The sequence below is a fragment of the Lissotriton vulgaris genome, unplaced genomic scaffold, assembly GCF_964263255.1.
Source record: "Lissotriton vulgaris unplaced genomic scaffold, aLisVul1.2 SCAFFOLD_2797, whole genome shotgun sequence".
Taxonomy (NCBI): Eukaryota; Metazoa; Chordata; class Amphibia; order Caudata; family Salamandridae; genus Lissotriton; species Lissotriton vulgaris.
In genome coordinates this window covers 15,934-40,192 of record NW_028252829.1, presented here as the reverse complement: position 1 = coordinate 40,192, position 24,259 = coordinate 15,934, and the positions used below count along the sequence as shown (strand labels likewise).

The 24,259-nt window shown below is 45.3% G+C and overlaps 58 non-coding genes across 58 annotated transcripts; 44 read left to right on the top strand and 14 right to left on the bottom strand.

The window, feature by feature from the left end:
* Positions 1-25: 25 nt before the first annotated feature.
* TRNAA-UGC (transfer RNA alanine (anticodon UGC)) lies at positions 26-97 on the top strand. Its single transcript has one exon. It is a non-coding gene; the product is annotated as a tRNA-Ala (tRNA).
* Positions 98-527: 430 nt separating this feature from the next.
* Positions 528-613, top strand: TRNAY-GUA (transfer RNA tyrosine (anticodon GUA)). Its single transcript is given in 2 exon segments — positions 528-564; positions 578-613. It is a non-coding gene; the product is annotated as a tRNA-Tyr (tRNA).
* Positions 614-1,227: 614 nt separating this feature from the next.
* Positions 1,228-1,299, top strand: TRNAA-CGC (transfer RNA alanine (anticodon CGC)). Its single transcript has one exon. It is a non-coding gene; the product is annotated as a tRNA-Ala (tRNA).
* Positions 1,300-1,492: 193 nt separating this feature from the next.
* TRNAM-CAU (transfer RNA methionine (anticodon CAU)) lies at positions 1,493-1,565 on the bottom strand. Its single transcript has one exon. It is a non-coding gene; the product is annotated as a tRNA-Met (tRNA).
* Positions 1,566-1,702: 137 nt separating this feature from the next.
* Positions 1,703-1,774, top strand: TRNAA-UGC (transfer RNA alanine (anticodon UGC)). The gene has a single exon. It is a non-coding gene; the product is annotated as a tRNA-Ala (tRNA).
* Positions 1,775-2,204: 430 nt separating this feature from the next.
* TRNAY-GUA (transfer RNA tyrosine (anticodon GUA)) lies at positions 2,205-2,290 on the top strand. Its single transcript is given in 2 exon segments — positions 2,205-2,241; positions 2,255-2,290. It is a non-coding gene; the product is annotated as a tRNA-Tyr (tRNA).
* A 614-nt stretch (positions 2,291-2,904) lies between these two features.
* On the top strand, positions 2,905-2,976 carry TRNAA-CGC (transfer RNA alanine (anticodon CGC)). Its single transcript has one exon. It is a non-coding gene; the product is annotated as a tRNA-Ala (tRNA).
* A 193-nt stretch (positions 2,977-3,169) lies between these two features.
* On the bottom strand, positions 3,170-3,242 carry TRNAM-CAU (transfer RNA methionine (anticodon CAU)). The gene has a single exon. It is a non-coding gene; the product is annotated as a tRNA-Met (tRNA).
* A 137-nt stretch (positions 3,243-3,379) lies between these two features.
* Positions 3,380-3,451, top strand: TRNAA-UGC (transfer RNA alanine (anticodon UGC)). The gene has a single exon. It is a non-coding gene; the product is annotated as a tRNA-Ala (tRNA).
* Positions 3,452-3,881: 430 nt separating this feature from the next.
* Positions 3,882-3,967, top strand: TRNAY-GUA (transfer RNA tyrosine (anticodon GUA)). The gene is given in 2 exon segments: positions 3,882-3,918; positions 3,932-3,967. It is a non-coding gene; the product is annotated as a tRNA-Tyr (tRNA).
* A 614-nt stretch (positions 3,968-4,581) lies between these two features.
* On the top strand, positions 4,582-4,653 carry TRNAA-CGC (transfer RNA alanine (anticodon CGC)). The gene has a single exon. It is a non-coding gene; the product is annotated as a tRNA-Ala (tRNA).
* A 193-nt stretch (positions 4,654-4,846) lies between these two features.
* Positions 4,847-4,919, bottom strand: TRNAM-CAU (transfer RNA methionine (anticodon CAU)). Its single transcript has one exon. It is a non-coding gene; the product is annotated as a tRNA-Met (tRNA).
* A 137-nt stretch (positions 4,920-5,056) lies between these two features.
* TRNAA-UGC (transfer RNA alanine (anticodon UGC)) lies at positions 5,057-5,128 on the top strand. Its single transcript has one exon. It is a non-coding gene; the product is annotated as a tRNA-Ala (tRNA).
* A 430-nt stretch (positions 5,129-5,558) lies between these two features.
* On the top strand, positions 5,559-5,644 carry TRNAY-GUA (transfer RNA tyrosine (anticodon GUA)). The gene is given in 2 exon segments: positions 5,559-5,595; positions 5,609-5,644. It is a non-coding gene; the product is annotated as a tRNA-Tyr (tRNA).
* A 614-nt stretch (positions 5,645-6,258) lies between these two features.
* On the top strand, positions 6,259-6,330 carry TRNAA-CGC (transfer RNA alanine (anticodon CGC)). The gene has a single exon. It is a non-coding gene; the product is annotated as a tRNA-Ala (tRNA).
* Positions 6,331-6,523: 193 nt separating this feature from the next.
* Positions 6,524-6,596, bottom strand: TRNAM-CAU (transfer RNA methionine (anticodon CAU)). Its single transcript has one exon. It is a non-coding gene; the product is annotated as a tRNA-Met (tRNA).
* Positions 6,597-6,733: 137 nt separating this feature from the next.
* TRNAA-UGC (transfer RNA alanine (anticodon UGC)) lies at positions 6,734-6,805 on the top strand. Its single transcript has one exon. It is a non-coding gene; the product is annotated as a tRNA-Ala (tRNA).
* Positions 6,806-7,235: 430 nt separating this feature from the next.
* TRNAY-GUA (transfer RNA tyrosine (anticodon GUA)) lies at positions 7,236-7,321 on the top strand. Its single transcript is given in 2 exon segments — positions 7,236-7,272; positions 7,286-7,321. It is a non-coding gene; the product is annotated as a tRNA-Tyr (tRNA).
* Positions 7,322-7,935: 614 nt separating this feature from the next.
* On the top strand, positions 7,936-8,007 carry TRNAA-CGC (transfer RNA alanine (anticodon CGC)). Its single transcript has one exon. It is a non-coding gene; the product is annotated as a tRNA-Ala (tRNA).
* Positions 8,008-8,200: 193 nt separating this feature from the next.
* Positions 8,201-8,273, bottom strand: TRNAM-CAU (transfer RNA methionine (anticodon CAU)). Its single transcript has one exon. It is a non-coding gene; the product is annotated as a tRNA-Met (tRNA).
* A 137-nt stretch (positions 8,274-8,410) lies between these two features.
* TRNAA-UGC (transfer RNA alanine (anticodon UGC)) lies at positions 8,411-8,482 on the top strand. Its single transcript has one exon. It is a non-coding gene; the product is annotated as a tRNA-Ala (tRNA).
* A 430-nt stretch (positions 8,483-8,912) lies between these two features.
* On the top strand, positions 8,913-8,998 carry TRNAY-GUA (transfer RNA tyrosine (anticodon GUA)). Its single transcript is given in 2 exon segments — positions 8,913-8,949; positions 8,963-8,998. It is a non-coding gene; the product is annotated as a tRNA-Tyr (tRNA).
* Positions 8,999-9,612: 614 nt separating this feature from the next.
* On the top strand, positions 9,613-9,684 carry TRNAA-CGC (transfer RNA alanine (anticodon CGC)). The gene has a single exon. It is a non-coding gene; the product is annotated as a tRNA-Ala (tRNA).
* Positions 9,685-9,877: 193 nt separating this feature from the next.
* On the bottom strand, positions 9,878-9,950 carry TRNAM-CAU (transfer RNA methionine (anticodon CAU)). Its single transcript has one exon. It is a non-coding gene; the product is annotated as a tRNA-Met (tRNA).
* A 137-nt stretch (positions 9,951-10,087) lies between these two features.
* On the top strand, positions 10,088-10,159 carry TRNAA-UGC (transfer RNA alanine (anticodon UGC)). Its single transcript has one exon. It is a non-coding gene; the product is annotated as a tRNA-Ala (tRNA).
* Positions 10,160-10,589: 430 nt separating this feature from the next.
* On the top strand, positions 10,590-10,675 carry TRNAY-GUA (transfer RNA tyrosine (anticodon GUA)). Its single transcript is given in 2 exon segments — positions 10,590-10,626; positions 10,640-10,675. It is a non-coding gene; the product is annotated as a tRNA-Tyr (tRNA).
* Positions 10,676-11,289: 614 nt separating this feature from the next.
* TRNAA-CGC (transfer RNA alanine (anticodon CGC)) lies at positions 11,290-11,361 on the top strand. The gene has a single exon. It is a non-coding gene; the product is annotated as a tRNA-Ala (tRNA).
* A 193-nt stretch (positions 11,362-11,554) lies between these two features.
* TRNAM-CAU (transfer RNA methionine (anticodon CAU)) lies at positions 11,555-11,627 on the bottom strand. Its single transcript has one exon. It is a non-coding gene; the product is annotated as a tRNA-Met (tRNA).
* Positions 11,628-11,764: 137 nt separating this feature from the next.
* On the top strand, positions 11,765-11,836 carry TRNAA-UGC (transfer RNA alanine (anticodon UGC)). Its single transcript has one exon. It is a non-coding gene; the product is annotated as a tRNA-Ala (tRNA).
* A 430-nt stretch (positions 11,837-12,266) lies between these two features.
* Positions 12,267-12,352, top strand: TRNAY-GUA (transfer RNA tyrosine (anticodon GUA)). Its single transcript is given in 2 exon segments — positions 12,267-12,303; positions 12,317-12,352. It is a non-coding gene; the product is annotated as a tRNA-Tyr (tRNA).
* A 614-nt stretch (positions 12,353-12,966) lies between these two features.
* Positions 12,967-13,038, top strand: TRNAA-CGC (transfer RNA alanine (anticodon CGC)). The gene has a single exon. It is a non-coding gene; the product is annotated as a tRNA-Ala (tRNA).
* Positions 13,039-13,231: 193 nt separating this feature from the next.
* On the bottom strand, positions 13,232-13,304 carry TRNAM-CAU (transfer RNA methionine (anticodon CAU)). The gene has a single exon. It is a non-coding gene; the product is annotated as a tRNA-Met (tRNA).
* Positions 13,305-13,441: 137 nt separating this feature from the next.
* TRNAA-UGC (transfer RNA alanine (anticodon UGC)) lies at positions 13,442-13,513 on the top strand. The gene has a single exon. It is a non-coding gene; the product is annotated as a tRNA-Ala (tRNA).
* Positions 13,514-13,943: 430 nt separating this feature from the next.
* On the top strand, positions 13,944-14,029 carry TRNAY-GUA (transfer RNA tyrosine (anticodon GUA)). Its single transcript is given in 2 exon segments — positions 13,944-13,980; positions 13,994-14,029. It is a non-coding gene; the product is annotated as a tRNA-Tyr (tRNA).
* A 614-nt stretch (positions 14,030-14,643) lies between these two features.
* Positions 14,644-14,715, top strand: TRNAA-CGC (transfer RNA alanine (anticodon CGC)). Its single transcript has one exon. It is a non-coding gene; the product is annotated as a tRNA-Ala (tRNA).
* A 193-nt stretch (positions 14,716-14,908) lies between these two features.
* TRNAM-CAU (transfer RNA methionine (anticodon CAU)) lies at positions 14,909-14,981 on the bottom strand. The gene has a single exon. It is a non-coding gene; the product is annotated as a tRNA-Met (tRNA).
* Positions 14,982-15,118: 137 nt separating this feature from the next.
* On the top strand, positions 15,119-15,190 carry TRNAA-UGC (transfer RNA alanine (anticodon UGC)). Its single transcript has one exon. It is a non-coding gene; the product is annotated as a tRNA-Ala (tRNA).
* A 430-nt stretch (positions 15,191-15,620) lies between these two features.
* TRNAY-GUA (transfer RNA tyrosine (anticodon GUA)) lies at positions 15,621-15,706 on the top strand. The gene is given in 2 exon segments: positions 15,621-15,657; positions 15,671-15,706. It is a non-coding gene; the product is annotated as a tRNA-Tyr (tRNA).
* Positions 15,707-16,320: 614 nt separating this feature from the next.
* Positions 16,321-16,392, top strand: TRNAA-CGC (transfer RNA alanine (anticodon CGC)). The gene has a single exon. It is a non-coding gene; the product is annotated as a tRNA-Ala (tRNA).
* A 193-nt stretch (positions 16,393-16,585) lies between these two features.
* TRNAM-CAU (transfer RNA methionine (anticodon CAU)) lies at positions 16,586-16,658 on the bottom strand. Its single transcript has one exon. It is a non-coding gene; the product is annotated as a tRNA-Met (tRNA).
* Positions 16,659-16,795: 137 nt separating this feature from the next.
* Positions 16,796-16,867, top strand: TRNAA-UGC (transfer RNA alanine (anticodon UGC)). Its single transcript has one exon. It is a non-coding gene; the product is annotated as a tRNA-Ala (tRNA).
* Positions 16,868-17,297: 430 nt separating this feature from the next.
* On the top strand, positions 17,298-17,383 carry TRNAY-GUA (transfer RNA tyrosine (anticodon GUA)). The gene is given in 2 exon segments: positions 17,298-17,334; positions 17,348-17,383. It is a non-coding gene; the product is annotated as a tRNA-Tyr (tRNA).
* Positions 17,384-17,997: 614 nt separating this feature from the next.
* TRNAA-CGC (transfer RNA alanine (anticodon CGC)) lies at positions 17,998-18,069 on the top strand. The gene has a single exon. It is a non-coding gene; the product is annotated as a tRNA-Ala (tRNA).
* Positions 18,070-18,262: 193 nt separating this feature from the next.
* TRNAM-CAU (transfer RNA methionine (anticodon CAU)) lies at positions 18,263-18,335 on the bottom strand. The gene has a single exon. It is a non-coding gene; the product is annotated as a tRNA-Met (tRNA).
* Positions 18,336-18,472: 137 nt separating this feature from the next.
* TRNAA-UGC (transfer RNA alanine (anticodon UGC)) lies at positions 18,473-18,544 on the top strand. Its single transcript has one exon. It is a non-coding gene; the product is annotated as a tRNA-Ala (tRNA).
* Positions 18,545-18,974: 430 nt separating this feature from the next.
* Positions 18,975-19,060, top strand: TRNAY-GUA (transfer RNA tyrosine (anticodon GUA)). Its single transcript is given in 2 exon segments — positions 18,975-19,011; positions 19,025-19,060. It is a non-coding gene; the product is annotated as a tRNA-Tyr (tRNA).
* Positions 19,061-19,674: 614 nt separating this feature from the next.
* On the top strand, positions 19,675-19,746 carry TRNAA-CGC (transfer RNA alanine (anticodon CGC)). Its single transcript has one exon. It is a non-coding gene; the product is annotated as a tRNA-Ala (tRNA).
* A 193-nt stretch (positions 19,747-19,939) lies between these two features.
* On the bottom strand, positions 19,940-20,012 carry TRNAM-CAU (transfer RNA methionine (anticodon CAU)). Its single transcript has one exon. It is a non-coding gene; the product is annotated as a tRNA-Met (tRNA).
* Positions 20,013-20,149: 137 nt separating this feature from the next.
* On the top strand, positions 20,150-20,221 carry TRNAA-UGC (transfer RNA alanine (anticodon UGC)). The gene has a single exon. It is a non-coding gene; the product is annotated as a tRNA-Ala (tRNA).
* A 430-nt stretch (positions 20,222-20,651) lies between these two features.
* On the top strand, positions 20,652-20,737 carry TRNAY-GUA (transfer RNA tyrosine (anticodon GUA)). Its single transcript is given in 2 exon segments — positions 20,652-20,688; positions 20,702-20,737. It is a non-coding gene; the product is annotated as a tRNA-Tyr (tRNA).
* A 614-nt stretch (positions 20,738-21,351) lies between these two features.
* Positions 21,352-21,423, top strand: TRNAA-CGC (transfer RNA alanine (anticodon CGC)). The gene has a single exon. It is a non-coding gene; the product is annotated as a tRNA-Ala (tRNA).
* A 193-nt stretch (positions 21,424-21,616) lies between these two features.
* TRNAM-CAU (transfer RNA methionine (anticodon CAU)) lies at positions 21,617-21,689 on the bottom strand. The gene has a single exon. It is a non-coding gene; the product is annotated as a tRNA-Met (tRNA).
* Positions 21,690-21,826: 137 nt separating this feature from the next.
* Positions 21,827-21,898, top strand: TRNAA-UGC (transfer RNA alanine (anticodon UGC)). The gene has a single exon. It is a non-coding gene; the product is annotated as a tRNA-Ala (tRNA).
* A 430-nt stretch (positions 21,899-22,328) lies between these two features.
* Positions 22,329-22,414, top strand: TRNAY-GUA (transfer RNA tyrosine (anticodon GUA)). The gene is given in 2 exon segments: positions 22,329-22,365; positions 22,379-22,414. It is a non-coding gene; the product is annotated as a tRNA-Tyr (tRNA).
* Positions 22,415-23,028: 614 nt separating this feature from the next.
* Positions 23,029-23,100, top strand: TRNAA-CGC (transfer RNA alanine (anticodon CGC)). Its single transcript has one exon. It is a non-coding gene; the product is annotated as a tRNA-Ala (tRNA).
* Positions 23,101-23,293: 193 nt separating this feature from the next.
* On the bottom strand, positions 23,294-23,366 carry TRNAM-CAU (transfer RNA methionine (anticodon CAU)). Its single transcript has one exon. It is a non-coding gene; the product is annotated as a tRNA-Met (tRNA).
* A 137-nt stretch (positions 23,367-23,503) lies between these two features.
* TRNAA-UGC (transfer RNA alanine (anticodon UGC)) lies at positions 23,504-23,575 on the top strand. Its single transcript has one exon. It is a non-coding gene; the product is annotated as a tRNA-Ala (tRNA).
* Positions 23,576-24,005: 430 nt separating this feature from the next.
* On the top strand, positions 24,006-24,091 carry TRNAY-GUA (transfer RNA tyrosine (anticodon GUA)). The gene is given in 2 exon segments: positions 24,006-24,042; positions 24,056-24,091. It is a non-coding gene; the product is annotated as a tRNA-Tyr (tRNA).
* The last annotated feature ends 168 nt before the right edge of the window (positions 24,092-24,259 follow it).

Sequence of the window (24,259 nt, the reverse complement as noted above, 5' to 3'; positions counted from 1 at the left end):
GCAGCCAGTAAAACTTGGCAGACATGGGGATGTAGCTCAGTGGTAGAGCGCATGCTTTGCATGTATGAGGCCCCGGGTTCAATCCCCGGCATCTCCAGACTTTTGCCATGCTTGTCTCGGATTTTGGCAGAAAACAAGGCTGGCTATCAGTATTAAGGAAGAGATATGTCATGCAACTGGGATACCAACCCCACTTAAACTGTGAGACGTTTGCCTTGAAAAAACCCATGAAATGGGGCTATCTCATTTTTGATGCTTATACAACAGAAGAATCTTACTTGTTTAAGCCATCAAAGTGATGATTAATCTTGGCAATCTTAATACATTTAGGATAGAAATCTGTGGCAGCCCTCTTGGTCATTGGTAAGGGTTCTTCCTCGAAAGCAGAGACTCTTACTTTTCTGGTAACTTTGAGGGGGAGTGGCAGGTAATATTGATGATGTGCATCTGTCTGCTCCTGGTCCCCACCCTCCACAACCTTTCTTGAGCGAGAGATAATTTTGGTGCTACGGAAGTTTGCCACTACTCCTTCGATAGCTCAGTTGGTAGAGCGGAGGACTGTAGCATAAATTCAGGCATCCTTAGGTCGCTGGTTCAAATCCGGCTCGAAGGATTTTGTGGTTTAATTTCCATGGCTTTTGCTTTGAATCAACAATACCTTCCATTGACTATGAAAAATTCCCAGAGCTTCGATAAATACCGGAAAAGAAGCGTACTCTATCTGCTTTCAAAGGGAATGGATGACATAGTCGTCGCTAGGGGAGGTGTGAAGAACAGTCAAGGAAACCTGCTGATCAGAACTAATACCAAAGCGTTGCATTAATATATGTATGCCCTTGGCAGACTTCCAATTGCACTGCTCCAAAGGTAGCTGCTTGGCAGCCAATCACACTATGACTTGCCTTCAATTTGAATGTATACCGATGGGCAAGAGGGAATATCCAATGGAATCATCTCCCGAAAGGCTGAGCAAGCAGGAAAGTAGACCAATAGTTGTCACATTTTTGGGAATCCTGAGAAGTTTTGCATTCCAAACTGAGCAAATAAAAGCCCTGCCGGAGAATCGATCCCTGATTGCACTAAATATATGCTCCATGAAGACAGTTCACACGTGAGGTGTGAGCAATTCCAAGCCTGACACTTTACATTCTAGTCTCAAATCGAGACTTTGCAGTCCATGGGCTTCAGAGTCTCCTTGCATCCAGCAAAACGTTAGAGTGCAGTCGAGGGGATGTAGCTCAGTGGTAGAGCGCATGCTTCGCATGTATGAGGCCCCGGGTTCAATCCCCGGCATCTCCAGGAGTCTCTGTTCTCTATCTTGGCTTTTTCCAGAAGGCTAGCCTGCCATCTTGTGGAAAGTAGAGGTTTCTCGGGCAGTTGGGGGTCAGAACCCCGCTTAAATTGTTTGCTTTGAAAAATGTGTTTGGAGTAGGCATAGTTTCCACTTTTCAAGAAAATCTGAGAATTTTGCTTGCCAAAAGGAGGAAAGAAATGCCCTCTCTGAGGATCGAACTCAGGACCTTCAGATTATGAGACTGACGCGCTGCCTACTGCGCTAAGAAGGCTGCACACAAGCATCTCTAAATAGGACTATAGACCATGAAGATATTCCAGGTACGAGGCTTAAGGATTTTCCTGGCTGAGACTTTATGCTGCAGTGTCAAATGGGTTGACTTGGCAGCCAGTAAAACTTGGCAGACATGGGGATGTAGCTCAGTGGTAGAGCGCATGCTTTGCATGTATGAGGCCCCGGGTTCAATCCCCGGCATCTCCAGACTTTTGCCATGCTTGTCTCGGATTTTGGCAGAAAACAAGGCTGGCTATCAGTATTAAGGAAGAGATATGTCATGCAACTGGGATACCAACCCCACTTAAACTGTGAGACGTTTGCCTTGAAAAAACCCATGAAATGGGGCTATCTCATTTTTGATGCTTATACAACAGAAGAATCTTACTTGTTTAAGCCATCAAAGTGATGATTAATCTTGGCAATCTTAATACATTTAGGATAGAAATCTGTGGCAGCCCTCTTGGTCATTGGTAAGGGTTCTTCCTCGAAAGCAGAGACTCTTACTTTTCTGGTAACTTTGAGGGGGAGTGGCAGGTAATATTGATGATGTGCATCTGTCTGCTCCTGGTCCCCACCCTCCACAACCTTTCTTGAGCGAGAGATAATTTTGGTGCTACGGAAGTTTGCCACTACTCCTTCGATAGCTCAGTTGGTAGAGCGGAGGACTGTAGCATAAATTCAGGCATCCTTAGGTCGCTGGTTCAAATCCGGCTCGAAGGATTTTGTGGTTTAATTTCCATGGCTTTTGCTTTGAATCAACAATACCTTCCATTGACTATGAAAAATTCCCAGAGCTTCGATAAATACCGGAAAAGAAGCGTACTCTATCTGCTTTCAAAGGGAATGGATGACATAGTCGTCGCTAGGGGAGGTGTGAAGAACAGTCAAGGAAACCTGCTGATCAGAACTAATACCAAAGCGTTGCATTAATATATGTATGCCCTTGGCAGACTTCCAATTGCACTGCTCCAAAGGTAGCTGCTTGGCAGCCAATCACACTATGACTTGCCTTCAATTTGAATGTATACCGATGGGCAAGAGGGAATATCCAATGGAATCATCTCCCGAAAGGCTGAGCAAGCAGGAAAGTAGACCAATAGTTGTCACATTTTTGGGAATCCTGAGAAGTTTTGCATTCCAAACTGAGCAAATAAAAGCCCTGCCGGAGAATCGATCCCTGATTGCACTAAATATATGCTCCATGAAGACAGTTCACACGTGAGGTGTGAGCAATTCCAAGCCTGACACTTTACATTCTAGTCTCAAATCGAGACTTTGCAGTCCATGGGCTTCAGAGTCTCCTTGCATCCAGCAAAACGTTAGAGTGCAGTCGAGGGGATGTAGCTCAGTGGTAGAGCGCATGCTTCGCATGTATGAGGCCCCGGGTTCAATCCCCGGCATCTCCAGGAGTCTCTGTTCTCTATCTTGGCTTTTTCCAGAAGGCTAGCCTGCCATCTTGTGGAAAGTAGAGGTTTCTCGGGCAGTTGGGGGTCAGAACCCCGCTTAAATTGTTTGCTTTGAAAAATGTGTTTGGAGTAGGCATAGTTTCCACTTTTCAAGAAAATCTGAGAATTTTGCTTGCCAAAAGGAGGAAATAAATGCCCTCTCTGAGGATCGAACTCAGGACCTTCAGATTATGAGACTGACGCGCTGCCTACTGCGCTAAGAAGGCTGCACACAAGCATCTCTAAATAGGACTATAGACCATGAAGATATTCCAGGTACGAGGCTTAAGGATTTTCCTGGCTGAGACTTTATGCTGCAGTGTCAAATGGGTTGACTTGGCAGCCAGTAAAACTTGGCAGACATGGGGATGTAGCTCAGTGGTAGAGCGCATGCTTTGCATGTATGAGGCCCCGGGTTCAATCCCCGGCATCTCCAGACTTTTGCCATGCTTGTCTCGGATTTTGGCAGAAAACAAGGCTGGCTATCAGTATTAAGGAAGAGATATGTCATGCAACTGGGATACCAACCCCACTTAAACTGTGAGACGTTTGCCTTGAAAAAACCCATGAAATGGGGCTATCTCATTTTTGATGCTTATACAACAGAAGAATCTTACTTGTTTAAGCCATCAAAGTGATGATTAATCTTGGCAATCTTAATACATTTAGGATAGAAATCTGTGGCAGCCCTCTTGGTCATTGGTAAGGGTTCTTCCTCGAAAGCAGAGACTCTTACTTTTCTGGTAACTTTGAGGGGGAGTGGCAGGTAATATTGATGATGTGCATCTGTCTGCTCCTGGTCCCCACCCTCCACAACCTTTCTTGAGCGAGAGATAATTTTGGTGCTACGGAAGTTTGCCACTACTCCTTCGATAGCTCAGTTGGTAGAGCGGAGGACTGTAGCATAAATTCAGGCATCCTTAGGTCGCTGGTTCAAATCCGGCTCGAAGGATTTTGTGGTTTAATTTCCATGGCTTTTGCTTTGAATCAACAATACCTTCCATTGACTATGAAAAATTCCCAGAGCTTCGATAAATACCGGAAAAGAAGCGTACTCTATCTGCTTTCAAAGGGAATGGATGACATAGTCGTCGCTAGGGGAGGTGTGAAGAACAGTCAAGGAAACCTGCTGATCAGAACTAATACCAAAGCGTTGCATTAATATATGTATGCCCTTGGCAGACTTCCAATTGCACTGCTCCAAAGGTAGCTGCTTGGCAGCCAATCACACTATGACTTGCCTTCAATTTGAATGTATACCGATGGGCAAGAGGGAATATCCAATGGAATCATCTCCCGAAAGGCTGAGCAAGCAGGAAAGTAGACCAATAGTTGTCACATTTTTGGGAATCCTGAGAAGTTTTGCATTCCAAACTGAGCAAATAAAAGCCCTGCCGGAGAATCGATCCCTGATTGCACTAAATATATGCTCCATGAAGACAGTTCACACGTGAGGTGTGAGCAATTCCAAGCCTGACACTTTACATTCTAGTCTCAAATCGAGACTTTGCAGTCCATGGGCTTCAGAGTCTCCTTGCATCCAGCAAAACGTTAGAGTGCAGTCGAGGGGATGTAGCTCAGTGGTAGAGCGCATGCTTCGCATGTATGAGGCCCCGGGTTCAATCCCCGGCATCTCCAGGAGTCTCTGTTCTCTATCTTGGCTTTTTCCAGAAGGCTAGCCTGCCATCTTGTGGAAAGTAGAGGTTTCTCGGGCAGTTGGGGGTCAGAACCCCGCTTAAATTGTTTGCTTTGAAAAATGTGTTTGGAGTAGGCATAGTTTCCACTTTTCAAGAAAATCTGAGAATTTTGCTTGCCAAAAGGAGGAAAGAAATGCCCTCTCTGAGGATCGAACTCAGGACCTTCAGATTATGAGACTGACGCGCTGCCTACTGCGCTAAGAAGGCTGCACACAAGCATCTCTAAATAGGACTATAGACCATGAAGATATTCCAGGTACGAGGCTTAAGGATTTTCCTGGCTGAGACTTTATGCTGCAGTGTCAAATGGGTTGACTTGGCAGCCAGTAAAACTTGGCAGACATGGGGATGTAGCTCAGTGGTAGAGCGCATGCTTTGCATGTATGAGGCCCCGGGTTCAATCCCCGGCATCTCCAGACTTTTGCCATGCTTGTCTCGGATTTTGGCAGAAAACAAGGCTGGCTATCAGTATTAAGGAAGAGATATGTCATGCAACTGGGATACCAACCCCACTTAAACTGTGAGACGTTTGCCTTGAAAAAACCCATGAAATGGGGCTATCTCATTTTTGATGCTTATACAACAGAAGAATCTTACTTGTTTAAGCCATCAAAGTGATGATTAATCTTGGCAATCTTAATACATTTAGGATAGAAATCTGTGGCAGCCCTCTTGGTCATTGGTAAGGGTTCTTCCTCGAAAGCAGAGACTCTTACTTTTCTGGTAACTTTGAGGGGGAGTGGCAGGTAATATTGATGATGTGCATCTGTCTGCTCCTGGTCCCCACCCTCCACAACCTTTCTTGAGCGAGAGATAATTTTGGTGCTACGGAAGTTTGCCACTACTCCTTCGATAGCTCAGTTGGTAGAGCGGAGGACTGTAGCATAAATTCAGGCATCCTTAGGTCGCTGGTTCAAATCCGGCTCGAAGGATTTTGTGGTTTAATTTCCATGGCTTTTGCTTTGAATCAACAATACCTTCCATTGACTATGAAAAATTCCCAGAGCTTCGATAAATACCGGAAAAGAAGCGTACTCTATCTGCTTTCAAAGGGAATGGATGACATAGTCGTCGCTAGGGGAGGTGTGAAGAACAGTCAAGGAAACCTGCTGATCAGAACTAATACCAAAGCGTTGCATTAATATATGTATGCCCTTGGCAGACTTCCAATTGCACTGCTCCAAAGGTAGCTGCTTGGCAGCCAATCACACTATGACTTGCCTTCAATTTGAATGTATACCGATGGGCAAGAGGGAATATCCAATGGAATCATCTCCCGAAAGGCTGAGCAAGCAGGAAAGTAGACCAATAGTTGTCACATTTTTGGGAATCCTGAGAAGTTTTGCATTCCAAACTGAGCAAATAAAAGCCCTGCCGGAGAATCGATCCCTGATTGCACTAAATATATGCTCCATGAAGACAGTTCACACGTGAGGTGTGAGCAATTCCAAGCCTGACACTTTACATTCTAGTCTCAAATCGAGACTTTGCAGTCCATGGGCTTCAGAGTCTCCTTGCATCCAGCAAAACGTTAGAGTGCAGTCGAGGGGATGTAGCTCAGTGGTAGAGCGCATGCTTCGCATGTATGAGGCCCCGGGTTCAATCCCCGGCATCTCCAGGAGTCTCTGTTCTCTATCTTGGCTTTTTCCAGAAGGCTAGCCTGCCATCTTGTGGAAAGTAGAGGTTTCTCGGGCAGTTGGGGGTCAGAACCCCGCTTAAATTGTTTGCTTTGAAAAATGTGTTTGGAGTAGGCATAGTTTCCACTTTTCAAGAAAATCTGAGAATTTTGCTTGCCAAAAGGAGGAAAGAAATGCCCTCTCTGAGGATCGAACTCAGGACCTTCAGATTATGAGACTGACGCGCTGCCTACTGCGCTAAGAAGGCTGCACACAAGCATCTCTAAATAGGACTATAGACCATGAAGATATTCCAGGTACGAGGCTTAAGGATTTTCCTGGCTGAGACTTTATGCTGCAGTGTCAAATGGGTTGACTTGGCAGCCAGTAAAACTTGGCAGACATGGGGATGTAGCTCAGTGGTAGAGCGCATGCTTTGCATGTATGAGGCCCCGGGTTCAATCCCCGGCATCTCCAGACTTTTGCCATGCTTGTCTCGGATTTTGGCAGAAAACAAGGCTGGCTATCAGTATTAAGGAAGAGATATGTCATGCAACTGGGATACCAACCCCACTTAAACTGTGAGACGTTTGCCTTGAAAAAACCCATGAAATGGGGCTATCTCATTTTTGATGCTTATACAACAGAAGAATCTTACTTGTTTAAGCCATCAAAGTGATGATTAATCTTGGCAATCTTAATACATTTAGGATAGAAATCTGTGGCAGCCCTCTTGGTCATTGGTAAGGGTTCTTCCTCGAAAGCAGAGACTCTTACTTTTCTGGTAACTTTGAGGGGGAGTGGCAGGTAATATTGATGATGTGCATCTGTCTGCTCCTGGTCCCCACCCTCCACAACCTTTCTTGAGCGAGAGATAATTTTGGTGCTACGGAAGTTTGCCACTACTCCTTCGATAGCTCAGTTGGTAGAGCGGAGGACTGTAGCATAAATTCAGGCATCCTTAGGTCGCTGGTTCAAATCCGGCTCGAAGGATTTTGTGGTTTAATTTCCATGGCTTTTGCTTTGAATCAACAATACCTTCCATTGACTATGAAAAATTCCCAGAGCTTCGATAAATACCGGAAAAGAAGCGTACTCTATCTGCTTTCAAAGGGAATGGATGACATAGTCGTCGCTAGGGGAGGTGTGAAGAACAGTCAAGGAAACCTGCTGATCAGAACTAATACCAAAGCGTTGCATTAATATATGTATGCCCTTGGCAGACTTCCAATTGCACTGCTCCAAAGGTAGCTGCTTGGCAGCCAATCACACTATGACTTGCCTTCAATTTGAATGTATACCGATGGGCAAGAGGGAATATCCAATGGAATCATCTCCCGAAAGGCTGAGCAAGCAGGAAAGTAGACCAATAGTTGTCACATTTTTGGGAATCCTGAGAAGTTTTGCATTCCAAACTGAGCAAATAAAAGCCCTGCCGGAGAATCGATCCCTGATTGCACTAAATATATGCTCCATGAAGACAGTTCACACGTGAGGTGTGAGCAATTCCAAGCCTGACACTTTACATTCTAGTCTCAAATCGAGACTTTGCAGTCCATGGGCTTCAGAGTCTCCTTGCATCCAGCAAAACGTTAGAGTGCAGTCGAGGGGATGTAGCTCAGTGGTAGAGCGCATGCTTCGCATGTATGAGGCCCCGGGTTCAATCCCCGGCATCTCCAGGAGTCTCTGTTCTCTATCTTGGCTTTTTCCAGAAGGCTAGCCTGCCATCTTGTGGAAAGTAGAGGTTTCTCGGGCAGTTGGGGGTCAGAACCCCGCTTAAATTGTTTGCTTTGAAAAATGTGTTTGGAGTAGGCATAGTTTCCACTTTTCAAGAAAATCTGAGAATTTTGCTTGCCAAAAGGAGGAAAGAAATGCCCTCTCTGAGGATCGAACTCAGGACCTTCAGATTATGAGACTGACGCGCTGCCTACTGCGCTAAGAAGGCTGCACACAAGCATCTCTAAATAGGACTATAGACCATGAAGATATTCCAGGTACGAGGCTTAAGGATTTTCCTGGCTGAGACTTTATGCTGCAGTGTCAAATGGGTTGACTTGGCAGCCAGTAAAACTTGGCAGACATGGGGATGTAGCTCAGTGGTAGAGCGCATGCTTTGCATGTATGAGGCCCCGGGTTCAATCCCCGGCATCTCCAGACTTTTGCCATGCTTGTCTCGGATTTTGGCAGAAAACAAGGCTGGCTATCAGTATTAAGGAAGAGATATGTCATGCAACTGGGATACCAACCCCACTTAAACTGTGAGACGTTTGCCTTGAAAAAACCCATGAAATGGGGCTATCTCATTTTTGATGCTTATACAACAGAAGAATCTTACTTGTTTAAGCCATCAAAGTGATGATTAATCTTGGCAATCTTAATACATTTAGGATAGAAATCTGTGGCAGCCCTCTTGGTCATTGGTAAGGGTTCTTCCTCGAAAGCAGAGACTCTTACTTTTCTGGTAACTTTGAGGGGGAGTGGCAGGTAATATTGATGATGTGCATCTGTCTGCTCCTGGTCCCCACCCTCCACAACCTTTCTTGAGCGAGAGATAATTTTGGTGCTACGGAAGTTTGCCACTACTCCTTCGATAGCTCAGTTGGTAGAGCGGAGGACTGTAGCATAAATTCAGGCATCCTTAGGTCGCTGGTTCAAATCCGGCTCGAAGGATTTTGTGGTTTAATTTCCATGGCTTTTGCTTTGAATCAACAATACCTTCCATTGACTATGAAAAATTCCCAGAGCTTCGATAAATACCGGAAAAGAAGCGTACTCTATCTGCTTTCAAAGGGAATGGATGACATAGTCGTCGCTAGGGGAGGTGTGAAGAACAGTCAAGGAAACCTGCTGATCAGAACTAATACCAAAGCGTTGCATTAATATATGTATGCCCTTGGCAGACTTCCAATTGCACTGCTCCAAAGGTAGCTGCTTGGCAGCCAATCACACTATGACTTGCCTTCAATTTGAATGTATACCGATGGGCAAGAGGGAATATCCAATGGAATCATCTCCCGAAAGGCTGAGCAAGCAGGAAAGTAGACCAATAGTTGTCACATTTTTGGGAATCCTGAGAAGTTTTGCATTCCAAACTGAGCAAATAAAAGCCCTGCCGGAGAATCGATCCCTGATTGCACTAAATATATGCTCCATGAAGACAGTTCACACGTGAGGTGTGAGCAATTCCAAGCCTGACACTTTACATTCTAGTCTCAAATCGAGACTTTGCAGTCCATGGGCTTCAGAGTCTCCTTGCATCCAGCAAAACGTTAGAGTGCAGTCGAGGGGATGTAGCTCAGTGGTAGAGCGCATGCTTCGCATGTATGAGGCCCCGGGTTCAATCCCCGGCATCTCCAGGAGTCTCTGTTCTCTATCTTGGCTTTTTCCAGAAGGCTAGCCTGCCATCTTGTGGAAAGTAGAGGTTTCTCGGGCAGTTGGGGGTCAGAACCCCGCTTAAATTGTTTGCTTTGAAAAATGTGTTTGGAGTAGGCATAGTTTCCACTTTTCAAGAAAATCTGAGAATTTTGCTTGCCAAAAGGAGGAAAGAAATGCCCTCTCTGAGGATCGAACTCAGGACCTTCAGATTATGAGACTGACGCGCTGCCTACTGCGCTAAGAAGGCTGCACACAAGCATCTCTAAATAGGACTATAGACCATGAAGATATTCCAGGTACGAGGCTTAAGGATTTTCCTGGCTGAGACTTTATGCTGCAGTGTCAAATGGGTTGACTTGGCAGCCAGTAAAACTTGGCAGACATGGGGATGTAGCTCAGTGGTAGAGCGCATGCTTTGCATGTATGAGGCCCCGGGTTCAATCCCCGGCATCTCCAGACTTTTGCCATGCTTGTCTCGGATTTTGGCAGAAAACAAGGCTGGCTATCAGTATTAAGGAAGAGATATGTCATGCAACTGGGATACCAACCCCACTTAAACTGTGAGACGTTTGCCTTGAAAAAACCCATGAAATGGGGCTATCTCATTTTTGATGCTTATACAACAGAAGAATCTTACTTGTTTAAGCCATCAAAGTGATGATTAATCTTGGCAATCTTAATACATTTAGGATAGAAATCTGTGGCAGCCCTCTTGGTCATTGGTAAGGGTTCTTCCTCGAAAGCAGAGACTCTTACTTTTCTGGTAACTTTGAGGGGGAGTGGCAGGTAATATTGATGATGTGCATCTGTCTGCTCCTGGTCCCCACCCTCCACAACCTTTCTTGAGCGAGAGATAATTTTGGTGCTACGGAAGTTTGCCACTACTCCTTCGATAGCTCAGTTGGTAGAGCGGAGGACTGTAGCATAAATTCAGGCATCCTTAGGTCGCTGGTTCAAATCCGGCTCGAAGGATTTTGTGGTTTAATTTCCATGGCTTTTGCTTTGAATCAACAATACCTTCCATTGACTATGAAAAATTCCCAGAGCTTCGATAAATACCGGAAAAGAAGCGTACTCTATCTGCTTTCAAAGGGAATGGATGACATAGTCGTCGCTAGGGGAGGTGTGAAGAACAGTCAAGGAAACCTGCTGATCAGAACTAATACCAAAGCGTTGCATTAATATATGTATGCCCTTGGCAGACTTCCAATTGCACTGCTCCAAAGGTAGCTGCTTGGCAGCCAATCACACTATGACTTGCCTTCAATTTGAATGTATACCGATGGGCAAGAGGGAATATCCAATGGAATCATCTCCCGAAAGGCTGAGCAAGCAGGAAAGTAGACCAATAGTTGTCACATTTTTGGGAATCCTGAGAAGTTTTGCATTCCAAACTGAGCAAATAAAAGCCCTGCCGGAGAATCGATCCCTGATTGCACTAAATATATGCTCCATGAAGACAGTTCACACGTGAGGTGTGAGCAATTCCAAGCCTGACACTTTACATTCTAGTCTCAAATCGAGACTTTGCAGTCCATGGGCTTCAGAGTCTCCTTGCATCCAGCAAAACGTTAGAGTGCAGTCGAGGGGATGTAGCTCAGTGGTAGAGCGCATGCTTCGCATGTATGAGGCCCCGGGTTCAATCCCCGGCATCTCCAGGAGTCTCTGTTCTCTATCTTGGCTTTTTCCAGAAGGCTAGCCTGCCATCTTGTGGAAAGTAGAGGTTTCTCGGGCAGTTGGGGGTCAGAACCCCGCTTAAATTGTTTGCTTTGAAAAATGTGTTTGGAGTAGGCATAGTTTCCACTTTTCAAGAAAATCTGAGAATTTTGCTTGCCAAAAGGAGGAAAGAAATGCCCTCTCTGAGGATCGAACTCAGGACCTTCAGATTATGAGACTGACGCGCTGCCTACTGCGCTAAGAAGGCTGCACACAAGCATCTCTAAATAGGACTATAGACCATGAAGATATTCCAGGTACGAGGCTTAAGGATTTTCCTGGCTGAGACTTTATGCTGCAGTGTCAAATGGGTTGACTTGGCAGCCAGTAAAACTTGGCAGACATGGGGATGTAGCTCAGTGGTAGAGCGCATGCTTTGCATGTATGAGGCCCCGGGTTCAATCCCCGGCATCTCCAGACTTTTGCCATGCTTGTCTCGGATTTTGGCAGAAAACAAGGCTGGCTATCAGTATTAAGGAAGAGATATGTCATGCAACTGGGATACCAACCCCACTTAAACTGTGAGACGTTTGCCTTGAAAAAACCCATGAAATGGGGCTATCTCATTTTTGATGCTTATACAACAGAAGAATCTTACTTGTTTAAGCCATCAAAGTGATGATTAATCTTGGCAATCTTAATACATTTAGGATAGAAATCTGTGGCAGCCCTCTTGGTCATTGGTAAGGGTTCTTCCTCGAAAGCAGAGACTCTTACTTTTCTGGTAACTTTGAGGGGGAGTGGCAGGTAATATTGATGATGTGCATCTGTCTGCTCCTGGTCCCCACCCTCCACAACCTTTCTTGAGCGAGAGATAATTTTGGTGCTACGGAAGTTTGCCACTACTCCTTCGATAGCTCAGTTGGTAGAGCGGAGGACTGTAGCATAAATTCAGGCATCCTTAGGTCGCTGGTTCAAATCCGGCTCGAAGGATTTTGTGGTTTAATTTCCATGGCTTTTGCTTTGAATCAACAATACCTTCCATTGACTATGAAAAATTCCCAGAGCTTCGATAAATACCGGAAAAGAAGCGTACTCTATCTGCTTTCAAACGGAATGGATGACATAGTCGTCGCTAGGGGAGGTGTGAAGAACAGTCAAGGAAACCTGCTGATCAGAACTAATACCAAAGCGTTGCATTAATATATGTATGCCCTTGGCAGACTTCCAATTGCACTGCTCCAAAGGTAGCTGCTTGGCAGCCAATCACACTATGACTTGCCTTCAATTTGAATGTATACCGATGGGCAAGAGGGAATATCCAATGGAATCATCTCCCGAAAGGCTGAGCAAGCAGGAAAGTAGACCAATAGTTGTCACATTTTTGGGAATCCTGAGAAGTTTTGCATTCCAAACTGAGCAAATAAAAGCCCTGCCGGAGAATCGATCCCTGATTGCACTAAATATATGCTCCATGAAGACAGTTCACACGTGAGGTGTGAGCAATTCCAAGCCTGACACTTTACATTCTAGTCTCAAATCGAGACTTTGCAGTCCATGGGCTTCAGAGTCTCCTTGCATCCAGCAAAACGTTAGAGCGCAGTCGAGGGGATGTAGCTCAGTGGTAGAGCGCATGCTTCGCATGTATGAGGCCCCGGGTTCAATCCCCGGCATCTCCAGGAGTCTCTGTTCTCTATCTTGGCTTTTTCCAGAAGGCTAGCCTGCCATCTTGTGGAAAGTAGAGGTTTCTCGGGCAGTTGGGGGTCAGAACCCCGCTTAAATTGTTTGCTTTGAAAAATGTGTTTGGAGTAGGCATAGTTTCCACTTTTCAAGAAAATCTGAGAATTTTGCTTGCCAAAAGGAGGAAAGAAATGCCCTCTCTGAGGATCGAACTCAGGACCTTCAGATTATGAGACTGACGCGCTGCCTACTGCGCTAAGAAGGCTGCACACAAGCATCTCTAAATAGGACTATAGACCATGAAGATATTCCAGGTACGAGGCTTAAGGATTTTCCTGGCTGAGACTTTATGCTGCAGTGTCAAATGGGTTGACTTGGCAGCCAGTAAAACTTGGCAGACATGGGGATGTAGCTCAGTGGTAGAGCGCATGCTTTGCATGTATGAGGCCCCGGGTTCAATCCCCGGCATCTCCAGACTTTTGCCATGCTTGTCTCGGATTTTGGCAGAAAACAAGGCTGGCTATCAGTATTAAGGAAGAGATATGTCATGCAACTGGGATACCAACCCCACTTAAACTGTGAGACGTTTGCCTTGAAAAAACCCATGAAATGGGGCTATCTCATTTTTGATGCTTATACAACAGAAGAATCTTACTTGTTTAAGCCATCAAAGTGATGATTAATCTTGGCAATCTTAATACATTTAGGATAGAAATCTGTGGCAGCCCTCTTGGTCATTGGTAAGGGTTCTTCCTCGAAAGCAGAGACTCTTACTTTTCTGGTAACTTTGAGGGGGAGTGGCAGGTAATATTGATGATGTGCATCTGTCTGCTCCTGGTCCCCACCCTCCACAACCTTTCTTGAGCGAGAGATAATTTTGGTGCTACGGAAGTTTGCCACTACTCCTTCGATAGCTCAGTTGGTAGAGCGGAGGACTGTAGCATAAATTCAGGCATCCTTAGGTCGCTGGTTCAAATCCGGCTCGAAGGATTTTGTGGTTTAATTTCCATGGCTTTTGCTTTGAATCAACAATACCTTCCATTGACTATGAAAAATTCCCAGAGCTTCGATAAATACCGGAAAAGAAGCGTACTCTATCTGCTTTCAAACGGAATGGATGACATAGTCGTCGCTAGGGGAGGTGTGAAGAACAGTCAAGGAAACCTGCTGATCAGAACTAATACCAAAGCGTTGCATTAATATATGTATGCCCTTGGCAGACTTCCAATTGCACTGCTCCAAAGGTAGCTGCTTGGCAGCCAATCACACTATGACTTGCCTTCAATTTGAATGTATACCGATGGGCAAGAGGGAATATCCAATGGAATCATCTCCCGAAAGGCTGAGCAAGCAGGAAAGTAGACCAATAGTTGTCACATTTTTGGGAATCCTGAGAAGTTTTGCATTCCAAACTGAGCAAATAAAAGCCCTGCCGGAGAATCGATCCCTGATTGCACTAAATATATGCTCCATGAAGACAGTTCACACGTGAGGTGTGAGCAATTCCAAGCCTGACACTTTACATTCTAGTCTCAAATCGAGACTTTGCAGTCCATGGGCTTCAGAGTCTCCTTGCATCCAGCAAAACGTTAGAGTGCAGTCGAGGGGATGTAGCTCAGTGGTAGAGCGCATGCTTCGCATGTATGAGGCCCCGGGTTCAATCCCCGGCATCTCCAGGAGTCTCTGTTCTCTATCTTGGCTTTTTCCAGAAGGCTAGCCTGCCATCTTGTGGAAAGTAGAGGTTTCTCGGGCAGTTGGGGGTCAGAACCCCGCTTAAATTGTTTGCTTTGAAAAATGTGTTTGGAGTAGGCATAGTTTCCACTTTTCAAGAAAATCTGAGAATTTTGCTTGCCAAAAGGAGGAAAGAAATGCCCTCTCTGAGGATCGAACTCAGGACCTTCAGATTATGAGACTGACGCGCTGCCTACTGCGCTAAGAAGGCTGCACACAAGCATCTCTAAATAGGACTATAGACCATGAAGATATTCCAGGTACGAGGCTTAAGGATTTTCCTGGCTGAGACTTTATGCTGCAGTGTCAAATGGGTTGACTTGGCAGCCAGTAAAACTTGGCAGACATGGGGATGTAGCTCAGTGGTAGAGCGCATGCTTTGCATGTATGAGGCCCCGGGTTCAATCCCCGGCATCTCCAGACTTTTGCCATGCTTGTCTCGGATTTTGGCAGAAAACAAGGCTGGCTATCAGTATTAAGGAAGAGATATGTCATGCAACTGGGATACCAACCCCACTTAAACTGTGAGACGTTTGCCTTGAAAAAACCCATGAAATGGGGCTATCTCATTTTTGATGCTTATACAACAGAAGAATCTTACTTGTTTAAGCCATCAAAGTGATGATTAATCTTGGCAATCTTAATACATTTAGGATAGAAATCTGTGGCAGCCCTCTTGGTCATTGGTAAGGGTTCTTCCTCGAAAGCAGAGACTCTTACTTTTCTGGTAACTTTGAGGGGGAGTGGCAGGTAATATTGATGATGTGCATCTGTCTGCTCCTGGTCCCCACCCTCCACAACCTTTCTTGAGCGAGAGATAATTTTGGTGCTACGGAAGTTTGCCACTACTCATTCGATAGCTCAGTTGGTAGAGCGGAGGACTGTAGCATAAATTCAGGCATCCTTAGGTCGCTGGTTCAAATCCGGCTCGAAGGATTTTGTGGTTTAATTTCCATGGCTTTTGCTTTGAATCAACAATACCTTCCATTGACTATGAAAAATTCCCAGAGCTTCGATAAATACCGGAAAAGAAGCGTACTCTATCTGCTTTCAAAGGGAATGGATGACATAGTCGTCGCTAGGGGAGGTGTGAAGAACAGTCAAGGAAACCTGCTGATCAGAACTAATACCAAAGCGTTGCATTAATATATGTATGCCCTTGGCAGACTTCCAATTGCACTGCTCCAAAGGTAGCTGCTTGGCAGCCAATCACACTATGACTTGCCTTCAATTTGAATGTATACCGATGGGCAAGAGGGAATATCCAATGGAATCATCTCCCGAAAGGCTGAGCAAGCAGGAAAGTAGACCAATAGTTGTCACATTTTTGGGAATCCTGAGAAGTTTTGCATTCCAAACTGAGCAAATAAAAGCCCTGCCGGAGAATCGATCCCTGATTGCACTAAATATATGCTCCATGAAGACAGTTCACACGTGAGGTGTGAGCAATTCCAAGCCTGACACTTTACATTCTAGTCTCAAATCGAGACTTTGCAGTCCATGGGCTTCAGAGTCTCCTTGCATCCAGCAAAACGTTAGAGTGCAGTCGAGGGGATGTAGCTCAGTGGTAGAGCGCATGCTTCGCATGTATGAGGCCCCGGGTTCAATCCCCGGCATCTCCAGGAGTCTCTGTTCTCTATCTTGGCTTTTTCCAGAAGGCTAGCCTGCCATCTTGTGGAAAGTAGAGGTTTCTCGGGCAGTTGGGGGTCAGAACCCCGCTTAAATTGTTTGCTTTGAAAAATGTGTTTGGAGTAGGCATAGTTTCCACTTTTCAAGAAAATCTGAGAATTTTGCTTGCCAAAAGGAGGAAAGAAATGCCCTCTCTGAGGATCGAACTCAGGACCTTCAGATTATGAGACTGACGCGCTGCCTACTGCGCTAAGAAGGCTGCACACAAGCATCTCTAAATAGGACTATAGACCATGAAGATATTCCAGGTACGAGGCTTAAGGATTTTCCTGGCTGAGACTTTATGCTGCAGTGTCAAATGGGTTGACTTGGCAGCCAGTAAAACTTGGCAGACATGGGGATGTAGCTCAGTGGTAGAGCGCATGCTTTGCATGTATGAGGCCCCGGGTTCAATCCCCGGCATCTCCAGACTTTTGCCATGCTTGTCTCGGATTTTGGCAGAAAACAAGGCTGGCTATCAGTATTAAGGAAGAGATATGTCATGCAACTGGGATACCAACCCCACTTAAACTGTGAGACGTTTGCCTTGAAAAAACCCATGAAATGGGGCTATCTCATTTTTGATGCTTATACAACAGAAGAATCTTACTTGTTTAAGCCATCAAAGTGATGATTAATCTTGGCAATCTTAATACATTTAGGATAGAAATCTGTGGCAGCCCTCTTGGTCATTGGTAAGGGTTCTTCCTCGAAAGCAGAGACTCTTACTTTTCTGGTAACTTTGAGGGGGAGTGGCAGGTAATATTGATGATGTGCATCTGTCTGCTCCTGGTCCCCACCCTCCACAACCTTTCTTGAGCGAGAGATAATTTTGGTGCTACGGAAGTTTGCCACTACTCCTTCGATAGCTCAGTTGGTAGAGCGGAGGACTGTAGCATAAATTCAGGCATCCTTAGGTCGCTGGTTCAAATCCGGCTCGAAGGATTTTGTGGTTTAATTTCCATGGCTTTTGCTTTGAATCAACAATACCTTCCATTGACTATGAAAAATTCCCAGAGCTTCGATAAATACCGGAAAAGAAGCGTACTCTATCTGCTTTCAAAGGGAATGGATGACATAGTCGTCGCTAGGGGAGGTGTGAAGAACAGTCAAGGAAACCTGCTGATCAGAACTAATACCAAAGCGTTGCATTAATATATGTATGCCCTTGGCAGACTTCCAATTGCACTGCTCCAAAGGTAGCTGCTTGGCAGCCAATCACACTATGACTTGCCTTCAATTTGAATGTATACCGATGGGCAAGAGGGAATATCCAATGGAATCATCTCCCGAAAGGCTGAGCAAGCAGGAAAGTAGACCAATAGTTGTCACATTTTTGGGAATCCTGAGAAGTTTTGCATTCCAAACTGAGCAAATAAAAGCCCTGCCGGAGAATCGATCCCTGATTGCACTAAATATATGCTCCATGAAGACAGTTCACACGTGAGGTGTGAGCAATTCCAAGCCTGACACTTTACATTCTAGTCTCAAATCGAGACTTTGCAGTCCATGGGCTTCAGAGTCTCCTTGCATCCAGCAAAACGTTAGAGTGCAGTCGAGGGGATGTAGCTCAGTGGTAGAGCGCATGCTTCGCATGTATGAGGCCCCGGGTTCAATCCCCGGCATCTCCAGGAGTCTCTGTTCTCTATCTTGGCTTTTTCCAGAAGGCTAGCCTGCCATCTTGTGGAAAGTAGAGGTTTCTCGGGCAGTTGGGGGTCAGAACCCCGCTTAAATTGTTTGCTTTGAAAAATGTGTTTGGAGTAGGCATAGTTTCCACTTTTCAAGAAAATCTGAGAATTTTGCTTGCCAAAAGGAGGAAATAAATGCCCTCTCTGAGGATCGAACTCAGGACCTTCAGATTATGAGACTGACGCGCTGCCTACTGCGCTAAGAAGGCTGCACACAAGCATCTCTAAATAGGACTATAGACCATGAAGATATTCCAGGTACGAGGCTTAAGGATTTTCCTGGCTGAGACTTTATGCTGCAGTGTCAAATGGGTTGACTTGGCAGCCAGTAAAACTTGGCAGACATGGGGATGTAGCTCAGTGGTAGAGCGCATGCTTTGCATGTATGAGGCCCCGGGTTCAATCCCCGGCATCTCCAGACTTTTGCCATGCTTGTCTCGGATTTTGGCAGAAAACAAGGCTGGCTATCAGTATTAAGGAAGAGATATGTCATGCAACTGGGATACCAACCCCACTTAAACTGTGAGACGTTTGCCTTGAAAAAACCCATGAAATGGGGCTATCTCATTTTTGATGCTTATACAACAGAAGAATCTTACTTGTTTAAGCCATCAAAGTGATGATTAATCTTGGCAATCTTAATACATTTAGGATAGAAATCTGTGGCAGCCCTCTTGGTCATTGGTAAGGGTTCTTCCTCGAAAGCAGAGACTCTTACTTTTCTGGTAACTTTGAGGGGGAGTGGCAGGTAATATTGATGATGTGCATCTGTCTGCTCCTGGTCCCCACCCTCCACAACCTTTCTTGAGCGAGAGATAATTTTGGTGCTACGGAAGTTTGCCACTACTCCTTCGATAGCTCAGTTGGTAGAGCGGAGGACTGTAGCATAAATTCAGGCATCCTTAGGTCGCTGGTTCAAATCCGGCTCGAAGGATTTTGTGGTTTAATTTCCATGGCTTTTGCTTTGAATCAACAATACCTTCCATTGACTATGAAAAATTCCCAGAGCTTCGATAAATACCGGAAAAGAAGCGTACTCTATCTGCTTTCAAAGGGAATGGATGACATAGTCGTCGCTAGGGGAGGTGTGAAGAACAGTCAAGGAAACCTGCTGATCAGAACTAATACCAAAGCGTTGCATTAATATATGTATGCCCTTGGCAGACTTCCAATTGCACTGCTCCAAAGGTAGCTGCTTGGCAGCCAATCACACTATGACTTGCCTTCAATTTGAATGTATACCGATGGGCAAGAGGGAATATCCAATGGAATCATCTCCCGAAAGGCTGAGCAAGCAGGAAAGTAGACCAATAGTTGTCACATTTTTGGGAATCCTGAGAAGTTTTGCATTCCAAACTGAGCAAATAAAAGCCCTGCCGGAGAATCGATCCCTGATTGCACTAAATATATGCTCCATGAAGACAGTTCACACGTGAGGTGTGAGCAATTCCAAGCCTGACACTTTACATTCTAGTCTCAAATCGAGACTTTGCAGTCCATGGGCTTCAGAGTCTCCTTGCATCCAGCAAAACGTTAGAGTGCAGTCGAGGGGATGTAGCTCAGTGGTAGAGCGCATGCTTCGCATGTATGAGGCCCCGGGTTCAATCCCCGGCATCTCCAGGAGTCTCTGTTCTCTATCTTGGCTTTTTCCAGAAGGCTAGCCTGCCATCTTGTGGAAAGTAGAGGTTTCTCGGGCAGTTGGGGGTCAGAACCCCGCTTAAATTGTTTGCTTTGAAAAATGTGTTTGGAGTAGGCATAGTTTCCACTTTTCAAGAAAATCTGAGAATTTTGCTTGCCAAAAGGAGGAAAGAAATGCCCTCTCTGAGGATCGAACTCAGGACCTTCAGATTATGAGACTGACGCGCTGCCTACTGCGCTAAGAAGGCTGCACACAAGCATCTCTAAATAGGACTATAGACCATGAAGATATTCCAGGTACGAGGCTTAAGGATTTTCCTGGCTGAGACTTTATGCTGCAGTGTCAAATGGGTTGACTTGGCAGCCAGTAAAACTTGGCAGACATGGGGATGTAGCTCAGTGGTAGAGCGCATGCTTTGCATGTATGAGGCCCCGGGTTCAATCCCCGGCATCTCCAGACTTTTGCCATGCTTGTCTCGGATTTTGGCAGAAAACAAGGCTGGCTATCAGTATTAAGGAAGAGATATGTCATGCAACTGGGATACCAACCCCACTTAAACTGTGAGACGTTTGCCTTGAAAAAACCCATGAAATGGGGCTATCTCATTTTTGATGCTTATACAACAGAAGAATCTTACTTGTTTAAGCCATCAAAGTGATGATTAATCTTGGCAATCTTAATACATTTAGGATAGAAATCTGTGGCAGCCCTCTTGGTCATTGGTAAGGGTTCTTCCTCGAAAGCAGAGACTCTTACTTTTCTGGTAACTTTGAGGGGGAGTGGCAGGTAATATTGATGATGTGCATCTGTCTGCTCCTGGTCCCCACCCTCCACAACCTTTCTTGAGCGAGAGATAATTTTGGTGCTACGGAAGTTTGCCACTACTCCTTCGATAGCTCAGTTGGTAGAGCGGAGGACTGTAGCATAAATTCAGGCATCCTTAGGTCGCTGGTTCAAATCCGGCTCGAAGGATTTTGTGGTTTAATTTCCATGGCTTTTGCTTTGAATCAACAATACCTTCCATTGACTATGAAAAATTCCCAGAGCTTCGATAAATACCGGAAAAGAAGCGTACTCTATCTGCTTTCAAAGGGAATGGATGACATAGTCGTCGCTAGGGGAGGTGTGAAGAACAGTCAAGGAAACCTGCTGATCAGAACTAATACCAAAGCGTTGCATTAATATATGTATGCCCTTGGCAGACTTCCAATTGCACTGCTCCAAAGGTAGCTGCTTGGCAGCCAATCACACTATGACTTGCCTTCAATTTGAATGTATACCGATGGGCAAGAGGGAATATCCAATGGAATCATCTCCCGAAAGGCTGAGCAAGCAGGAAAGTAGACCAATAGTTGTCACATTTTTGGGAATCCTGAGAAGTTTTGCATTCCAAACTGAGCAAATAAAAGCCCTGCCGGAGAATCGATCCCTGATTGCACTAAATATATGCTCCATGAAGACAGTTCACACGTGAGGTGTGAGCAATTCCAAGCCTGACACTTTACATTCTAGTCTCAAATCGAGACTTTGCAGTCCATGGGCTTCAGAGTCTCCTTGCATCCAGCAAAACGTTAGAGTGCAGTCGAGGGGATGTAGCTCAGTGGTAGAGCGCATGCTTCGCATGTATGAGGCCCCGGGTTCAATCCCCGGCATCTCCAGGAGTCTCTGTTCTCTATCTTGGCTTTTTCCAGAAGGCTAGCCTGCCATCTTGTGGAAAGTAGAGGTTTCTCGGGCAGTTGGGGGTCAGAACCCCGCTTAAATTGTTTGCTTTGAAAAATGTGTTTGGAGTAGGCATAGTTTCCACTTTTCAAGAAAATCTGAGAATTTTGCTTGCCAAAAGGAGGAAAGAAATGCCCTCTCTGAGGATCGAACTCAGGACCTTCAGATTATGAGACTGACGCGCTGCCTACTGCGCTAAGAAGGCTGCACACAAGCATCTCTAAATAGGACTATAGACCATGAAGATATTCCAGGTACGAGGCTTAAGGATTTTCCTGGCTGAGACTTTATGCTGCAGTGTCAAATGGGTTGACTTGGCAGCCAGTAAAACTTGGCAGACATGGGGATGTAGCTCAGTGGTAGAGCGCATGCTTTGCATGTATGAGGCCCCGGGTTCAATCCCCGGCATCTCCAGACTTTTGCCATGCTTGTCTCGGATTTTGGCAGAAAACAAGGCTGGCTATCAGTATTAAGGAAGAGATATGTCATGCAACTGGGATACCAACCCCACTTAAACTGTGAGACGTTTGCCTTGAAAAAACCCATGAAATGGGGCTATCTCATTTTTGATGCTTATACAACAGAAGAATCTTACTTGTTTAAGCCATCAAAGTGATGATTAATCTTGGCAATCTTAATACATTTAGGATAGAAATCTGTGGCAGCCCTCTTGGTCATTGGTAAGGGTTCTTCCTCGAAAGCAGAGACTCTTACTTTTCTGGTAACTTTGAGGGGGAGTGGCAGGTAATATTGATGATGTGCATCTGTCTGCTCCTGGTCCCCACCCTCCACAACCTTTCTTGAGCGAGAGATAATTTTGGTGCTACGGAAGTTTGCCACTACTCCTTCGATAGCTCAGTTGGTAGAGCGGAGGACTGTAGCATAAATTCAGGCATCCTTAGGTCGCTGGTTCAAATCCGGCTCGAAGGATTTTGTGGTTTAATTTCCATGGCTTTTGCTTTGAATCAACAATACCTTCCATTGACTATGAAAAATTCCCAGAGCTTCGATAAATACCGGAAAAGAAGCGTACTCTATCTGCTTTCAAAGGGAATGGATGACATAGTCGTCGCTAGGGGAGGTGTGAAGAACAGTCAAGGAAACCTGCTGATCAGAACTAATACCAAAGCGTTGCATTAATATATGTATGCCCTTGGCAGACTTCCAATTGCACTGCTCCAAAGGTAGCTGCTTGGCAGCCAATCACACTATGACTTGCCTTCAATTTGAATGTATACCGATGGGCAAGAGGGAATATCCAATGGAATCATCTCCCGAAAGGCTGAGCAAGCAGGAAAGTAGACCAATAGTTGTCACATTTTTGGGAATCCTGAGAAGTTTTGCATTCCAAACTGAGCAAATAAAAGCCCTGCCGGAGAATCGATCCCTGATTGCACTAAATATATGCTCCATGAAGACAGTTCACACGTGAGGTGTGAGCAATTCCAAGCCTGACACTTTACATTCTAGTCTCAAATCGAGACTTTGCAGTCCATGGGCTTCAGAGTCTCCTTGCATCCAGCAAAACGTTAGAGTGCAGTCGAGGGGATGTAGCTCAGTGGTAGAGCGCATGCTTCGCATGTATGAGGCCCCGGGTTCAATCCCCGGCATCTCCAGGAGTCTCTGTTCTCTATCTTGGCTTTTTCCAGAAGGCTAGCCTGCCATCTTGTGGAAAGTAGAGGTTTCTCGGGCAGTTGGGGGTCAGAACCCCGCTTAAATTGTTTGCTTTGAAAAATGTGTTTGGAGTAGGCATAGTTTCCACTTTTCAAGAAAATCTGAGAATTTTGCTTGCCAAAAGGAGGAAAGAAATGCCCTCTCTGAGGATCGAACTCAGGACCTTCAGATTATGAGACTGACGCGCTGCCTACTGCGCTAAGAAGGCTGCACACAAGCATCTCTAAATAGGACTATAGACCATGAAGATATTCCAGGTACGAGGCTTAAGGATTTTCCTGGCTGAGACTTTATGCTGCAGTGTCAAATGGGTTGACTTGGCAGCCAGTAAAACTTGGCAGACATGGGGATGTAGCTCAGTGGTAGAGCGCATGCTTTGCATGTATGAGGCCCCGGGTTCAATCCCCGGCATCTCCAGACTTTTGCCATGCTTGTCTCGGATTTTGGCAGAAAACAAGGCTGGCTATCAGTATTAAGGAAGAGATATGTCATGCAACTGGGATACCAACCCCACTTAAACTGTGAGACGTTTGCCTTGAAAAAACCCATGAAATGGGGCTATCTCATTTTTGATGCTTATACAACAGAAGAATCTTACTTGTTTAAGCCATCAAAGTGATGATTAATCTTGGCAATCTTAATACATTTAGGATAGAAATCTGTGGCAGCCCTCTTGGTCATTGGTAAGGGTTCTTCCTCGAAAGCAGAGACTCTTACTTTTCTGGTAACTTTGAGGGGGAGTGGCAGGTAATATTGATGATGTGCATCTGTCTGCTCCTGGTCCCCACCCTCCACAACCTTTCTTGAGCGAGAGATAATTTTGGTGCTACGGAAGTTTGCCACTACTCCTTCGATAGCTCAGTTGGTAGAGCGGAGGACTGTAGCATAAATTCAGGCATCCTTAGGTCGCTGGTTCAAATCCGGCTCGAAGGATTTTGTGGTTTAATTTCCATGGCTTTTGCTTTGAATCAACAATACCTTCCATTGACTATGAAAAATTCCCAGAGCTTCGATAAATACCGGAAAAGAAGCGTACTCTATCTGCTTTCAAACGGAATGGATGACATAGTCGTCGCTAGGGGAGGTGTGAAGAACAGTCAA